We start from the raw sequence: 8,047 nt of genomic DNA on the forward strand, positions 1-8,047 counted from the left end.
CCTCTGGGGCACAGGATCCGGGCGACGCAGCCAGGCCCCAGCAGGAGACCCAGAAGCCGCTGGGGCACGCTATCTGGTGCCTGGGCTGAGGAGACCCAGGGGCCCGGGCTGCGTCGCAGCTGGGGCACACGATCAGGTCCCCGGGGCGATGCAGCCAGGCCCCAGAAGGAGACTCAGGCGCCAGGGCTGCATCGCTGCTGGGGCACGCGATCCAGTGCCTGGCCTGAGGAGACCCAGAAGGAGACCCAGGGGCCTCCCAAGAGGAGAGTCTCCGTGGTCAGATGGCGCGGTGTCAGGACAGGAATAAAGACCCGAGGTGACTCAGATGCCTGGCCACAGGGTTAGACCAGCCAGCAGGGCCTTTCAGTTGGGACTGGGATGGGGGTGGGGCGAGGGAGGCAAGCCGGACATAGAGAACTACAACTCCCAGGAGGCTTAGAGGCCGGCGCCTGGGTGCCTGGCTGTGAAATTGGATGGACTGTGTCATTTTGCAAGCCACTTTAAACTAGAGGCTTGCAAGGTTGGAAGTTCTGCACTGGGAGCCAGGGAGAAATGGAGCTGGAGCAGAGAGAGGGGTCCGTGGCAGCCGTGGTCTTTGAGAAGTTCTCAGGTCACATCCTGGAGAGCGAGCTTGAGACCAAAGTGGAGTTCGTGTCTGGGGGTCTGGGCAGCTCCAGCCTCCAGGAGCAAGACGAAGAGGAGGAGGCAGCCCGAGGCCAGCAACAGCGGTGCCAACGGGAACTCAATCACAGGAGTCGGCACTGCAGGGAGATCAAGCAGGTGAACGAGCGGGTCCTGAACAGGCTCCATCAGGTACAGAGGATAACACGGAGACTCCAGCAGGAGCGGAGGTTCCTCAAGAAGGTGCTGGACTCCTATGGTGATGACTACCGGGCCAGCCAGTTCACCATCTTACTGGAGGACGAGGGCAGCCAGGGTACAGACGCCCCCACCCCAGGCAACACTGAGAACGAGCCTCCAGAGAAAGAGGGGCTGTCCCCGCCCAGGAGGACGCCAGCACCCACAGAAGCCAGCAGCCCGGCCCCTGGCGAGGGGCCCAGCGGGTGGAAGAGGCAGCGAGCGCAGCGAGCGCCACAGGAAGGGCACCAGGCGGGAGTCCCGCTGACTCCGGAGCTGGCCCCCGTGCAGGTAAAGGTGGAGGAAGACTTTGGCTTCAAAGCGGTTCAGGCTCTGGACTCAAGTTGAGTTTCTCGGGGGCCAGACAAGCTGCTGCCCTACCCCACCCTAGCCAGCTCCCCCTTTAACTGACCCCCCAATAAACGGACCCCATGCTCTCCTCGGCAAAAAAAAAGCTTATAGAGGCATGCTTATAGGATCAAATAGTATAAATATAGATGTAACAGGACAATAAAAAGAGAACCTGGCTATGATGATTACCTGAACGCTGCCTCTGTGTCATTCCTTCTTCGCCGACTCCGTCCACACCTTTGGGAACCCCTGGACCTGCTGGGCAGGACCCCAACATCCCTCTTCTTATAAGGACTTCAGTGAAATGGGCTAAGGGTCCCACTGGAACTGCCTCAATTTAATGTAATCCCCTCTTTAAAGATCTTATCTCCATATACAGGTACATTCTGAGGTTCTGGGGATTAGGATTTTAACATACATTTTGTTGATTACCCAAATCAGCCCTTAACAACCAACATGTTCCAGAAAGCAGATTCCTACAGGGTTATTTACCAAACATTCAGAAGTATTTTTAAAAGAGCTAAGCCCCTCGCCCACTGCGTGGGCCCCTCCCGGCGAAGAGCGAAGGCCTGGGCGCCGGAGGAAAACTGGTGCCAGCAGCCAGGGGAAGGGGCCCCCAAGGGGCCCCAGATTGCGAGAGGGCACAGGCCGGGCTGAGGGACCCACCCGAGTGCACAAATTTTTGTGCACTGGGCCTCTAGTTTATAATAAACACCAAAGTAAAGTTGTTTGTCTTGGGAAGTGTGTTTGTGTGTCATCCATTATTAAGAAAAGGGGGAGAAAATAATATAGATTACTGAACCCCATAGTTAGTATTCTGTTTTATCATGCATAGTAGGAAATGTTATGATAAATACTTAGCAAAATGCTAATAAATGGTAATAGTTTAATTCATTATCCCTTTCATGCTTTGTAATTTGTAATAAGAGAAAATGCCTTAATCCAAATAATAAACAACCCATGGGTAACTGCAGGATTAAGCAAATGAATGAGAAAATATTTTATGGCAGCGATTTCAGACTTCCCACAGTTCACATGCTTCAGCCAGCTGTTTATCTCAGCTGCAATATGGTAAAAAGTTAAGAACTTGGCTTTGAAGTTAGAGAGACCAAGTCCAATTGTGATTGAAGAGCTTCTAAGTTGTGCAACGTTGGGCAAGCGATATAGTTTTATTAGTTTCAGTTGCTTATCTTTAAAAAGGTGATAAATTGTTACATGTAATGACACAAATCTGACTGCATTATTTTGAGTATTAGAAAAATGTTTGGTTTATTTTACATATTCAAATAACTCAATAAATGACAGCTTCCATTATCATTTCACAAATAGGTATTACTGGTTCTTTTTGGCAAAAATGTACAGAGGCCCATGGCTTGTAGTTGATCTCAGTTTACCAAAGGGGAGCACACAGGACATGACTGTGGAGCACAAAGTGACTTCGTAATTAGATAGTCGCTCCAGGAGGACATGAATTCTGCCCTACACTCAGGCGTTAGGCACACAGAAGACACTGGGTAAATATTTACTAAATGAAATAGTAAATAAATGGCCTGACTACTTTGGATTTTAATTCCAGGAGTTCCGAGGGCAAAAATAGGAGATGAGATTCAGATGAACCTATGATGGACACCACTGGATCTGTGCCCCTGTGACAGCCATGGTGGCACAAGGATGTCCTGGGGCACAGGAAAGTAGGAGTTTCGAAGCTGTTCTCAACCTGTGGGTCGCGACCCCTGAAAATACATCCTGCATATCAGATATTTACATTACGATTCATAACAGTAGCAACATTACAGTTATGAAGTAGCAACAAAAATAATTTTATGGTTGGGGGTCACCACAACATGAGGAACTGTATGAAAGGGTCGCGGCACTAGGAAGGTTGAGAACCACTGCAAGGTGTAAGTACTGGCGGGGAATAGTATACACTGCAGCACAATCAGAGGAAGGACCTTTCTGTAGCTCATAATTGCCAAAGGCCTGGGGTACTGATCTGTAGTAATGGGATGGAGGCCACAGAGGAATTGGAATTCAGATGTCTCTTAGGTATACCTGAACACAAAATAAAGACAGATAATAACTCAGAAATTAAAACATTACTATTTTTAAAATATTTTTATTGGTTTTAGAGAAAGAGGAAAGGAGAGGGACAGAAACATGGATCAGCTGCCTCCTGCACATGCCCCACTGGGGACTGAGCATACATCCCGGGCATGTGCCCTGACCAGGAATTGAACTGGTGACCCCTTGGTTCATGGGTTGACACTCAACCACTGAGCCACACCAGCCAGGCAAACTATATTTTTTACAAAAGGAAAATAAATAGTATTTTTGTTATGTTTAAGCAACATAAACTTATTTGGTTAAAAAATGAAGAGAAAGAAAGAAAGAAAGAAAGAAAGAAAGAAAGAAAGAAAGAAAGAAAGGAAGGAAGGAAGGAAGGAAGGAAGGAAGGAAGGAAGGAAGGAAGGAAGGAAAAGAAAGCAAGCCCTAAATCAAGAAAAAAAAATTAAGAGGAAAGAAGAAAATAAGAGTTATAAACTTCACCATCTTGAGATAAAGTCTCTTAAGGATCATTGAATTTTAAAGCTCAGAATGCTTATCTACTCGAAATCCTGTTTCATTTTTACAAATGAAGAAAGAGAAGCTGGGAGAGGCTATCACTTTTACAAAGTCATATTCCAGTTCACTATCCATATATTGATGAGTAAGGAAATAACTGAAAGAAAAGTGTGTTTATCAGAACGCATCTCCAGCTGCTGCCTGGGTTCCTCCTGTATGCTAATCAGTTAGCATTGATCCAAAACTGTTTAGGCCAAAAACATTTTCCAGAGCTGAAAGTCCCAATGATTTTGACTTTTAAATATCAAAGTTAAAAATAACCTTTATAGAACTTCACACAGGAGTAAAAGCCCTTCACATTTGGCACTTTCCAGGCAAACATGGTCTTCGCAGAACTCCAGCTCTGTGCTGCAGCACAGACATCCATGCCAGATTAAATGCAGCACAATGAACAGAAAAAAATAAGTCTGGAAACACTTTTTGTCCTCATAAAATGGAGAAAAATTAGAACCAGGAAGTCATCAAGTGTATTTAATTTGGATCCAGTCATCATGTTTGGAAAGCCATGCTATTTGAAATCATATTGCCTCAGCTCTCAGATGATTCATAGGGTTTGTTGTCTAAATGTCTGGCAAATACTCCAGGCCATTGCTCCTGGCATGCGTGTCTAACAGATGTTAAAAATGAAAGGCTGACAGTTTTTACAGCATAATTAAATCTCTCCTTATTTCTCAAGTGCTATTTAATTTAATTTTAATCAAAAGTAATAACCATCCATACGTGCTGTAATAGTGACATTGATGTTCCATGTAAGGCATTACCTATTGTGCTTTAGGAAGAAGTCTTGCAATGAGAAAGTCACTTGATAAAGTGGTTTTAATACTTTCAAAACATTTAGAAGCAATGAACATACTCAAGGGAGATAAAGCTTCAGGTTGCCCCATAAAATGTTAAAAAGGCCAAGTGGCCAATGCTCCAATATGATCTACTAGTATTGTGCCAGTGTCCTGCCTTCATAACTAACATGGGAGGAGAGTTTCTTCTTAGAAAGACTAGGTTGTGAATACACGTACTAGAAAGAGGTGATTTTTATTCATCAAGGCTGATGAAAGTAACTGAACAGATGATCCAAGGCATTGATTGGTCTCTGTCTTTGTCTATTAGGATTGTTATGGAAAAATAGCACAGACTGGGTGGCTTAAAAACAACAAATTTATTTCTCACAGTCTGGAGTGTGGACATTTAAAATCAGAGTGTCCATATGGTTAGCTTCTGTGCCTGCTGATGTTCTGCCTCCTGGTTCATAAATGGCGGTGTTCTTGCTGTGTCCTCGCTTTGCCGCAGGGGGAGGGATCTCTCAGGCCTCTTTATAAGGGCACCAATCCCACTTTGATTTTTATTTTTTATATTTTATTGATTTTTTACAGAGAGGAAGGGAGAGGGATAGAGAGTTAGAAACATCAATGAGAGAGAAACATCTATCAGCTGCCTCCTGCACACTCCCTACTTGGGATGGGCCCTCAACCAAGGTCCATGCCCTTGACCGGAATCGAACCTGGGACCCTTGAGTCCACAGACTGACGCTCTATCCACTGAGCCAAACCAGTTAGGGCACCAATTCCACTTTTAATATGATCACTGAGAGCATAAAGTTCTCAACATATTAATTTTGGGAGGACACAGACATTTAATATATAACAGTCACTGAGAAGTCACTGAGTTTAACTTGTAAATATTTATTTTATTGGCTTGGTTATGAGCATGGCTTAAATAGACATAATGCTTATGATAAAATTGAATCATACATTTCAAAGCTAGAAGGTACATAGGGTATGAGCTGGTCTAACCTTCACATTTTACAAACGAGGAAGGTAGAATCCAGGTGGTGAATTGATTTACCCAAGTACCCACGACTGATGAGTTGAAGAAACAGAATCCTGGTGTCATGATTCCAAATCCAGTAGCTCTTTCATCTAACTACATTGTCTTTTCATTAATGACAGTATAACAATAGTTGGCAACTATGTTATACTTTTCTATGTAAAACTTCCATAATTATGACTTTATTTTAAGTAGAAGTAGTTCCATCTCCCTCTTAAATTGGTTTCTATCTGGCTCACAACTTTATCGGAGTTATCACAGAGGCTATATACTGGCCATTGTTTGGAATTAATTAATACATTTTAAGTTAACTTAGGCCCAAGTCTGTGGTGTAACTTATTTTAACATACCAACAAAAAAGCTATTGTATTTGAGATAGTTGCTATGTATTGTTTGGACATAACTATGTTTCATATAATAAATTGTTATATTCTTGTTGGCTTTTCCTTGGTTGACTATAAAGGAAACCCATTTAGGACAAATGTTGATAATGCTAGAGAATATCATATGAGTCACTCATATAGAACATAAAATTCTCATGTAATCAAGCCTGAAATGGTGGTTGGGCAAGAGGTACTATAGTTTTGAATCCAATATTAAAGATGTGGAATTTAGAAACTCTTGGTAGAAACAAAAGCTCTGTTACACACCCATGGTTACTAGAGTGGTGAGCCTGAGCACAGAGCATCCGGCACTTGTGGGAGGCATAATACAAATATCTAAAGACTGCAACATGCAACCCTTGTAGTCAAAGGAAATATATAAAGCAGATTCATTTTTAGTGGATATACCTGATAACCTGATACCTGAACTTCTCCCCGAGAACAGATTAGAGTGATTAGAGGTAAAAACATTGAGCAGTAGGTATGTGGGAAAATTTGGGATAGCATTATTATCTGAGTGGGCAAAAATAAAATTAGGAGCTAGGTAAAAACTGGGAAAGCCTTTGAACAATTCAACAAGAGGAAGGTTAGAGCTATTTTGGGAGGCCAAAATATGTTGTTTTGAATGCAGTAATTTGGACTGGATATGAGAATGTCAACCCTTGAAAGAAAGGATAGGAGTACTGAGTAATTTTTGTGATTTGGTATGGGGCATTGTAATAATAGAAATAAGTAATATTTTATTAATATAACATTAGACATAATATGGGAAAAACAAAATTAGAAAGTCAGACAGGGAAATATTCATTAATTAGCACCATTTTATGAGGAGATAACATTTTAGGAAAATAGGGACTGTTGATTAGTCATTAGAAAAGTTATTCAGAAGGAGAATCTATGACTTAGTATTTAGGAAAATTAAATATATCAGGCTTAGTTATTATAAATCAATAGAGCTGCTTTAGTAAATTTATTAGAAATTATACTGGAAACCAAAACTAAAAAAATAAAATTAAAAATATTTAAATCACACACACACACACACACACACAGAGGATGCAAGAATATTTATTTCCTGTGACTCCAAATTGAGATGACAAAATACACAGTGACTGTTGAATCAAATAGAGTTACTACCTCAGCAAAAATTGCACTGTGTCACTATGTTCCTAATTGCACAGCCAATTGATAACTCAGATTATGGTAAATAACATTATATAGAAATAGAGTAAGAAAAGAAGGGACAGACATGAAAATTGTGTAGCTATCTTTTTCCTGGGGGATATTTGGAAAGGAATTTAAGAATGATGGGACCACAAAAAATGAAGCCATAAATAAAGGGAATTTTATGTTAAAGGGGGAGGGAGTGTTAAATTAATTCTGTATGCCTGAGGCAACTTCTGGTACCAGATATTTTTCCTTTTATTTCACCTACTAACCATTTTTCTTCATTTGTGTGATCAATAATTCATCCTATTTTTTTGCAGCACTGTTCAGAAAGGAACTCCAAGACTGCAAAGTGGAGGCAGCTTTCTCTGAGTGGCCTGTTAAAGTGAATGCAGATTAGACCTACTGATGTGGCTCATGTCTCTGCTCTTCCTGTCATTTTTATGATGGAGGGTTTGCACCCAGTTAGAGGAGGTAAGAGAGAAGAATAAGGAGTAAATGCTGGATTTTAACATACTTAGATCAGTGATTTTTCAACCAGTGTGCCCCCAAAATTTTTAAAACATGCAATACCTGATTGTTTAGTGAGGGACACTAACATTTTTTGCCTTAGATTGTCAAATAAAAAGATGACAACAGACAACACAATAATAGCCATCTGGTGTAAATGAATTAAAATTATACCTATTTATTTTTTTTGTCAGATCGGCAAAAAATATATTTTTTGGTGTGCCGCAGAAATTTAGTAATGAGTTTATGTGTGCCATGAGATGCAAAGGGTTGAAAATCGCTGACATAGACTATATTAATATTGAAAAAAGAGTTAAAATCAATATAGTAAAGAT

At 41.6% G+C, this 8,047-nt stretch overlaps 1 pseudogene; it reads left to right on the top strand.

Moving 5' to 3' along the window:
* The first annotated feature begins 552 nt into the window (after positions 1-552).
* On the top strand, positions 553-1,206 carry LOC111824398 (annotated as a pseudogene).
* Positions 1,207-8,047: the final 6,841 nt, after the last annotated feature.

This window comes from Myotis lucifugus, unplaced genomic scaffold (assembly GCF_000147115.1).
Source record: "Myotis lucifugus unplaced genomic scaffold, Myoluc2.0 scaffold_1365, whole genome shotgun sequence".
NCBI lineage: Eukaryota > Metazoa > Chordata > Mammalia > Chiroptera > Vespertilionidae > Myotis > Myotis lucifugus.